Source organism: Acipenser ruthenus, chromosome 1, assembly GCF_902713425.1.
Source record: "Acipenser ruthenus chromosome 1, fAciRut3.2 maternal haplotype, whole genome shotgun sequence".
NCBI classification, from domain to species: Eukaryota; Metazoa; Chordata; class Actinopteri; order Acipenseriformes; family Acipenseridae; genus Acipenser; species Acipenser ruthenus.
Genome location: NC_081189.1, coordinates 49,730,278 through 49,740,277, shown reverse-complemented (window position 1 = coordinate 49,740,277; position 10,000 = coordinate 49,730,278).

Here is a 10,000-nt window from a genome sequence, read left to right as displayed (position 1 = left end):
CTGCTCCTGGGCTTATTGAGATCGACAGAGCTCACCGGGTTTACTCAAACCACTCAAGCAACTCAGACAAGCCACGTACGCTGTTGTTCAGAGTTCTTCGTTATGCTGATCGCCAGGTTGTTCTACAGGGTGCTCGCAAAGCGCAACCGTCCCTTGCAGGAGGCCGCCGTTTGGGCTTCTACGCTGACTACAGCCCGGCAACAGCCCAGAGCAGGAAAACCATTACAGGAGTTAGAGCTAAACTTCAGCAGAAGGGCGTGGATTCCTTTTTAATCTACCCGGCAGTCTTGAAGGTCACCCACAGGGGCTGTAATCGCTCGAAAATTCTTGCAGTTCCAACCTGATATTACTGAGGAGGTCCCTATGCAAGGCTCGTAAGGAGGGAAGAACAGGATAGGAATTGTTCTATCCTGAACTGCAAAGTGGACCGGTGTCATAGGAAATAAGTTGACCAGGAAATAAGCTGATCGCACAAGCGCAGTAAGGCAAAAGTAGACAAAAGTAAGGCGGGGCTACAGTTTGATTAAAGGGGAGGTTCACTGCATGGCTTTTTATTTTTATCTGGCCGTTTTATTTACTAGACTGTGTATGTTGGTGCGTGTTCGTGCCACTGTCTTTTTGTATGAACTTTAAAATGTGTGAGCGATGATTGTTTCTATGGTAAACTGTTTTAAAGCTCTGTCTTTTTATGTTTCTATAACATCGATGTCAATCTGATGTATGCGTGATCGCAGAGATTTATTTATATATTACATTATTTTACACGTCAAAATGTCGTCAGTCTTTAATCAAAATTTAAATGTTTCAGTAATATAATCTGATGACATGCTGCATCCATCATATTAGTATGACAATGTCGTATTTTTACATTTTAATATTAGTAACTTTACTACAGTTTAGACATGGAAAAACGTAGGCCTACACTGAGAGTTAAAAAAAATGAATAGTATACACAGTACCTTGATTTGTCTGCATGTCTTAAGCATTAATGTTTATTGTTACACATACAATTATGTTTATTTAAAAAAGGTTCTAGGTTTAGGGTTGTGATTTTTAAATTGGGATTTTAAATAAGGAATTGTGTCATGTACTCAGGTTGGGAATAAAAAAAAAATCTCTCATGTTGTTTGCACACAATACATTAACAGAAATGCCATATTCTTTGTAAACGTAACAATTGTATTCCTTGCAGTAATATATAGTATTACTAAGGGATAATATTTGTACTATGTGAAAAAAAGGACCCTGTCAAATCCTCTTGATAGGACAAATGAAAAATGTATGCCATGGTAGATATGATTGCTCGTTATTTCTTTTTAAAATCATGCTGATCTACAGTAGCCTACATAAACTGTATGATCTCTCTTTCTTACAATAGCGATCTTGGTTGGTATTGAACTACACGTATTTACCACGGTTTAGCAAAGACGTTAACTCTTTAGTTTTTAACTAATTAATGTACTGTTTCTTCCCGAACTTGTAATTGAAATACATGCATGATGTTCGTTTTCTGTCCTAATTATACAAAGTACTGTATGTAAAAATAAATGAAAAAACAAAGCACATAATAGTAAATAATAATACTGTATAAGCAACATTTTTCAAGTACATCATGTGATTGATGTGCACCATCGCAGCAGGGAGCTCAATTTTTTCCATGACCGAAACTCATGCTCTAACATTTGGAAAATCGCTCGTATACCTGTCCATACAGTAGTGCTTCCCCAAACAAGAACACCTCCAGAAATGCAAAATAATGTTAAATATGTAACACTTTTAAATTACGTATTTGTCATACATGCCAACAGTCCCTATATGGTCGGGACAGTCCTGGTTTCCTCGCAAATGCGTCCTGATGCACAGGAAGAAAATCCCGATACTTGATACAGATCACTAATTTACGGAAGCCCTGAACCGCAGATGAAAAAAAAAAAACCACACATATTATCTCGTACGTACGTGATAGTTTCACGTACGTACGAGATAGTTTCACGTACGTACGAAATAGTTTCACGTACGTACGTGATAATCTCTAAAATCATGACGGATTTCGATACAGTGCTTCATAATGTAATTTATCTTGACCCGGGACCTTCCTAAAGGCGTGCTTGGTGCATAGGGTAAATTGAGATTATTATTATTTTTTTTTAATAGAGTAACGTATAGTATAGTATAGTATTATATTCACGGTATTTATTATAATAATTAAGCTTATGATTGTCATATTGCTATTGATATTTAATGTAATATATTCCCGAAATGGATTTGTTAGGGTTTTCTCATAACACACATTTGTTTATGTATCATTTATGGGTGACCCATGATGAATACTGGTAGCTTACTGAAGTCTTCGCAATTAACAGCTTTGTAGGGTCGTTATTGTAGTTTTGCGTCTGTAGTTCAGGCAGTAAGTAGTTGCAGCTTTTTGTAAATGCGTTCGATCCCTGTAGATCTGGAATGTGTATGTCACAGATCGTAAATACGCGGAGCACAAAAGCTTATAGGACTAACCGTCTAAGTTCTAATATACGAATTGGTGCAAGATTGTCCAGTCAGTTTAAAGTAAGCATTAATGTATGTGCACATTCGTTACTTTACAGTAGTTTGGTGTGTCGATATTTGTTTATTGCACTGTATTTACTGCAGAGGGCATTCTCACTTCATTCATTCAAAATTAAGATAATAAGAAAAACGTTTCTGGAAACAAACGCAGCATTCAGTATATGTGATACATGTACTTAGTAAGCCGTGCTGTGTGGGTGTTTCATAGTATCGCGCAAATCGTATTTATTTGGTTGGTTGGTTTGTTTGCGCTCATGTAACTAATAGTGGCGAACGGTTGATGTGGGGGACCTTTTCCATAACGAACTCCCAAAAATAAATAAATAAATAATAATAACTTGGTGCCCCTCCCCCAAAGAAAAAGATACATATTTGTTTTTAGTATATATTCAGGCAACTTGTAAAGACAATATAAACACTTACTCCTAAAAAGATGTGGCAGTAGTTTGCTCTGCTTCATACACCAGTCTTGTTGGAACAGAAAGTTTCTTACATTTAAATTCCTAGCTGACTTCTTCAAATTCCCCTGTAGACTTTCCCTGTACATTTCTATATTCATGTTGCCTTCTATTATTGCAAGTACACACCAAACGTTAATTCTGTGTGCTCCATGTTTCATGGTGGGTTGCAGGTACTCCTCTGTACATTTCTCCACACCATCACTCTCTCATCTGAGCCAAACAAATAACATTTGGATTCATCTGACAAATTACTTTGCTTGGAAAAGCTTCTGGCTTCTGAAAATACCTTTGGGCAAAATATTTTCTTCTTGTTGATTGAACTGATGAAGGGCTTCTTTTTAGCAACCCATCCATTAAATCCCTTCTCTACACTCTATTCTTACTGTTTGTTTGACACCTTAACACCATATTCCTCAACTAGCTCCTGCACAATATCCGAAGCACTCACTTTTCTGTTTCTGCCTAAATAATTGTTTGAAAACATCAGGCTTAAAATCTTTGTTAAAAAACTTTAATATGGGAGAAAAACTGTTAATATTTGCTTTGCAGGTTGCCTAAATACAGCATGTCTCAAAACAAAATTATACACAATTCAGTCATCAAGAATTCAGAGATATTGCTTGACAGTGCTAATTGTTGTTTCCTTAGAAAGCCAACAGTAATGCCATGTGCCTGAGAGTTGTTGATGCCTGCGCTGCCATCTCACTGGACACATGTGCACACGTGTATCGCTCTGTTGCTGGCCGCTATAATAAGTGTCTCGATGTCAATGGTGGACACTTTGAATATCTACAGTAGTGTACATCGTAAGTTATGCTTCTTGCTTTCCAATAAAATAAGAATCATTACAGTAGATAACATGTCTATATTTCTAACGATTAAATTGTCTATACATTTTTTTGAGACACCCTGTGTATACTAAATACAAATTAGTAGTTTTTTCTATGCAATATTTAGATTTAATAGGAAAAATTGCAACAACAAAAAACAACAAACGTGGCACTGTCTGAATAATTGTTATAGTCACTGCATATAATTTACCTAAAATTGTTAGAGAAACATTTTAATTACTATGTCATTTAGCATAAACAACCCTATGATATCTGGATCTTCTATATTGTTATTAACTACCACTACTATTACTACTACTATTTTTTATTTATCATAATTATTATGCATAACAGTATTATAAATATATTTAAATATAATCACTTAAGTTTATAAACTTAAATTCTGTTTATGTCCTTAAAACTTTAGATTATATACAAGAATGGCAGATCAAAAGGACATATTTCCATTTCTTCAGGAGCGTGGAGTTGGTGATGAGGCCATTCAGCAGATGCAAAGTCAGAAGGTACGTTTGTTCAAAGAATGATTTTTTAACATAAAAAGAACACCTTTAAGAGCAAGGAATGTTGTAAAACTTAAATATAATGCAAGTCTGGGGATACTGTTTACTGATTCTTAAAGACCCAGTGAGAATCTTACCATACAGATACATTATTAACTCCCTTCTTTGTGCAAACCTCAAGCTACAATATGACTTCATGCTTTGCATATTTAAAGATAAACATCTAGCACAGTGAATCATAGGTGGAATACAAAGGAAATGTCCTTCTTGTTGATGACACTTCTAGCTGCACCACACATCAAAATGGAATAGATGAGCTTCAGGTGCAAAAAAGGTACTTCAGAAAGTGAGCTGCAGTGCACAGATACCAACAGGCTGACTGACTGAGATAGTGAGAACACTAGTTGCCAGAGTGATGTAAGGGACACTGACTGAAGAGTAAAAGAAGATCTCAAACACCTTGTGTGTTTTTTCTAGCATCTCACTGATTTGTCAACAATGTCATGCAGAATATTCTGCTCAAGAAAAAATCCAGAAATTTCAGTCCAGTAGTTTGAAATGTGTGCATGAAGCCTGTGTCTGTTCAATATTAGGAATTATTTTTACCTCAGTTTTAATGTTGTACAATCAAAAAATACTTCGGAAAACTACTTCAGAGATAGTTGTTCAACTGCTCAAATAGTAGACACTGATGGGTAATTTACAAAACAATGAGCCAAAAACATTACTGTAGTCACTGTGATTTGTCTTCATGTTTTAATGTATTTATTCTTAAATGTGTATTGTTTTTTATTTTTACAGATTGACACTTCAACCGTTCTGCTGATGGATGATGAAACTTTAGCGAGATACTTGCCTGCTCTAGGGGATAGAATGGCTTTGAAAAGTTATTGCACAAAACAAGCTGGCAGTAATTCACATGATGGAAAGTACACCAACCATGTGAGGAAAAACGTGCTTCTTGAAAAACTCAGGAAAAAAATGAAGTTAAAGCAATCATCAGCAGTCAGTTCTGATTCAAGTGATGATGAAAATCATTCACAACACAAAGTAGGGAAATCAATGGTTGGAAACAAATATGCTGCAAAAAGCAACAGGAAAATAGAGTTTGGCTGGATACATAATGGGAGACAAGTCCGTGTTCGTGGTGGGTGTGGTACTAGAAAAATCTCTGTCCCAAAGAACATGGACTGTGAGGGGTTGTTAAAGATCGGGAAAGATTTGTTTTTTCATGATGGACAGTCAAAAAAAGGGAATGAAAAAGAGTTCATTTTTAAAATCTGGAATTTTAAAGAAAATGTGTTACCACTTGGTGTGACTGTAGGGGATGTGTATGAAAAAGTTAAAATGGGGATTGTTCGTTTCTACTTAGCGTCTCTGGATCAAAATAGAGTTGAAACAACTGTGCAAGTGGTAGACAATGTCCCAGAAGAAAGGTCAAGTACTGTAGACTGCAATGTGCCTTTCGAGTCTGCACAAGTTCATCTTCCAGAAAAAGTCAGCATGCACCCAGTATCTGAAACATGTACCTCAAATTCTTCCAGAAATGTAAGAAGTGATTCACTGAAAGAAATGCCTGCCAATCACTGTTTTCTAACTGATTCTGCTGCCACTGAATGTGACATTGGCCTCTGCAGCTCTGGAAACATTATAACATCTGCTCTTGTGAGCGTTATATTTTCTTCTGATTCGGAGGTAGAGTTTTATCCATTCAATGTTGAAAGTGAAGTGTGTGATGACACTGTGCCTTGGGTGACACCAGGCATTCCCAATGAATACCAACCAGTTCCTACTTCCCTTAAGCCAATGCTTGAAACCAATAACCCTATTGTTTGTTCTACACCTGAACACAGACCACCAAACTCACCTGTAAGACAAGAACAATTAATCACCTTCATCACCTCCTCAACACCTGCACCCAGCTCTGCTCTGCAACAGGTGCACCCACTGCCACCAAACTCAACACCTGCACCCAGCTCGCCTCCACTGCAGCTGTCAGATGTGTACTACGTAACTTTACACAGGGTAATCATAGTTCAAGATATGATAGCAGCGTTTAAAGATTCAAGCATTTTGAATGCTTCTCTGAAAATATTCTTTGCTGATGAAGCAGGTGCTGATGCGTCTGGTGTCTCGCGGGATGCATATGCTGCTTTTTGGGCCACTTTTATGCAGAACCGCGCTGAAGGAGAGCTGGAACGTGTTCCAGCACTGTGTCCGGAATATGGCAAAGAGGAATGGGAATCCTTGGGAAGAATACTAATTAAGGGATACATAGACCATTCCTATTTCCCAATTCAACTCTCACTTGCATTTGTTGTTGCTGTAGTCCATGGAGAGTCCAAAATTACTCCCGAAATATTGATTGATTCTTTTTTGAGCTATATTGCTTCATTTGAGAAAGATGTAATAACTGCAGCAATGAATGGTAGCATTGGAGAAGATGATCATGATGAGTTGCTGGAAATTCTGTCTAGAATGGGTTGTCACACAGTTCCATCTCTCGATGACATGAAGGGCACAATTCTGCAAGTAGCCCATAAACAGCTGATACAAGAACCAAAATATGCCTTGGACATTATGTCCAATATAATCCGCAGCACTCTGCAAATGTTTCTACCAGATGTTTCAGCTGTAGTAGCATTGTATGAGGCCAAGAAGGTCACAGTAAAAGGAGTACTAAAACTTATTGAAGCCGAGGTTCAGAATGCAGCCCAGAACAAGACATTGAATTTCTTGAAGCAGTTCATCCGCTCTTTGCATGATGAACGACTCCAGAAATTCTTGCGCTTTGTGATGGGAGCAGATATTATGTGTGTTGAGAAAATTGAAGTGCAATTCACTACTCTGAGAGGTCTGGAGCGAAGGCCGATTGCACACACCTGTGGAATTCCTATCCAGAATTTAGAAGTGAATTCCAGAATATTTTGGATGGTGATTGTCACAGAATGGACATAATGTGAATGCTTTAATTAAGGTGGCATGTTCCATTTATAAAGTAGATCTGCAGAGACGTGTGTGCACTTTTTCTGAGAACTTTACTTGGAATTCAAAAAGCCTATACCTGGATAAATCTTCTTTAAGCAGATAGAGATGATGATGCTACAGTACATACATGTGAGTTGGTTAAGAACTGATGAAAGATATCTTAGAATTTTAGCAATTTAAATGCAGGTGATAAACACTGTAAAAGTGTGTTGTTAGAAGCAGCGTGCTGCCTTCTCTTAAAAAGTACCTTTATTGTGCTCATAATCTGCATAGTGCATCAACATTCCCCATTGTTAGCTTTGTTATGAGGAATTCTTCATCTGTGCATAGGAAAACAGTTATACATACAGGATGGATTTTTACAGAACCCCTGAACCACAGAGTGCAAAAGACTAATGGTCCGTATCATCTATATGTGATACCGTAGGTCGGTGGTGCACAACTCTGGCCCTCGAGATTCATTCCAGTCAGGGTTTTTTGTTTCAGTCAGTTCCTGAATGAGTTAATTGACCCCTAACAGGTATAATTAACTAATTTAGGATCTGCTTGGATTAAAGGTCTGAACTGGAATGGATCTCGAGGGCCAGAGTTGTGCACCACTGTCGTCGGTTCTCATGTGCACATTACATTAACAGTTGAGTGGAAGATTATCAGTCCACCTCGGAACAAATCTATTCCAATTTAAGAAAGACAGGTGTTAAATTACATGTTATCGTTAAATTACATGGTATGGTTAAATTATGATGGCCTTCCATAGAACAATGTACTATAATGTACCTTATTCTATATACATTGTTCTGTTTTAAATTGGATTGGATATAACACTTTACTTGACTGAAAATGTAAAAAGCATATTGAAAATGAGTTGTCAGCCATTTACATGTTAAAAGCAGGAAACACATATGTCTGGTTTCACAGAGCCCAATAAGCACTAATCTTGCATTACCTCATGTTATTTTAGGTAAAGTAACCCAAGATTAGTGCCAAATGGGGTCTGTGAAACCAGCCGTTTATGTAGACTACGTTTCAGTTCATAGTAAGGTACACTTTTTCACTGTGGTTCAAGGATTGTGTAGGTTGTTTGTACAACACACATATTTTGTGTTTTAATGATGACAGTTGTTGTGATTTAAGTCATCTAGATTTGTGTTGCCATTCTGGGTCCTGTTCACATGGATTAAAACAATAGTAGGCAGTAAAACATTTATTTAGTAAACATTTCACTATATATTCCTTTTTTTTAAAGGAATGTAGAATTGTTCTTGAAAATGGACAATGTTTAATTTATCACATTTAAGTCTTAAGTAGGGTACAGCTGTGTGAATAAGGGCTTATTGTGTGCCTTATGATGGTTTTATTTATTGTATTATTTTATTTTACAAATGTTTAAATCATTCATTTTCTCTGCCATAAGCATTTAGTAAATTTAGACATGTTTTTTCTTGGTTGTAATTTTTATTTGAAACCCTTCCGGAAGCTACATGTTTTGTAGTCCTTGCTATGATACTGGTTTATGTCAGAGAGTTCCTCAGGCCAGGGTATGCTACTTCAAATAAGAATTTAAATATATACATTTTTACATCCAACATGACCAAAAGTTTGGGGTGGATTAGCAACTTTTCATTTCTTCCATTTCTAATACCAGTATCTGCCCCAATGTAAGGTGTATTTTAACTGTATTTGAGATGTGTTTTAGAATGTGAAAGGGTTAAAATGAAGACAAAAGCACCAACAAACTGGTAAAATGTTTTTTTTATATATACTTTTATTTAAAAATGAATGTCACATAAGTATGTGACAGATAACAGTTTTCTTCTGAAGGGCTGTATTTCTGAACATAAGTGGATCTTGAGTTAACAAAAGGGAAAAATCAGACTTATTGTATCATAATTTGGAGGGGGGTTTTCACTGAAGTTGTACTGTGTTTGTTATAAAAGGTGTTCTTTTACATTGCAAATAATAGATAAATGTACCCAACAGCAATTTATAATAATAATAATTAAAAAATACAGATGATAGTGTTAGGTCTGCTTTTAAAATTGATTAACAACAGTTTATCACAGCATCTAGTTTTATTTGTGGTTTTGAATCTCAAGTGATCCATAAAACTTTTGTAAAGTAATTTATTTTTTTCCCTTCATTTTCACAGTCTTCAAGAAAAAAATATTTGTGAAAGCTGGTTTTACAAAAACTGATATCCTTACAAACAATTTGGTAAACATCTTCTCATTATTGTTAAATTGCTGTGAGTGGATCAGAAGTAATGTTTTAAAACAAATCACATTTTAAGTGTCCAATTGAAGTTCTAAAACCTTTTTTAAAGAAATACCTTTTACAAGCATACTATATATATATATATATATATATATATATATATATATATATATATATATATATATATATATATATCTTAATCTTACTATATTTGGATTATAGTTTCACTTTAAAAGGGGTATACATTTTCTGTAATAAAAATCCTCCCTTCAGATTTCAAAGTGTACTTTGGCGTTTCTCAATAAATAAAAGTGTAGCTGAAAATAACATTGTCTCTTTTTATTTGTCAAATCTAATTTGTTTATACCTATGTCTCTATTAAACCATGAGTTGCCCTACGATAGCTATACATTCCAATGGAAAC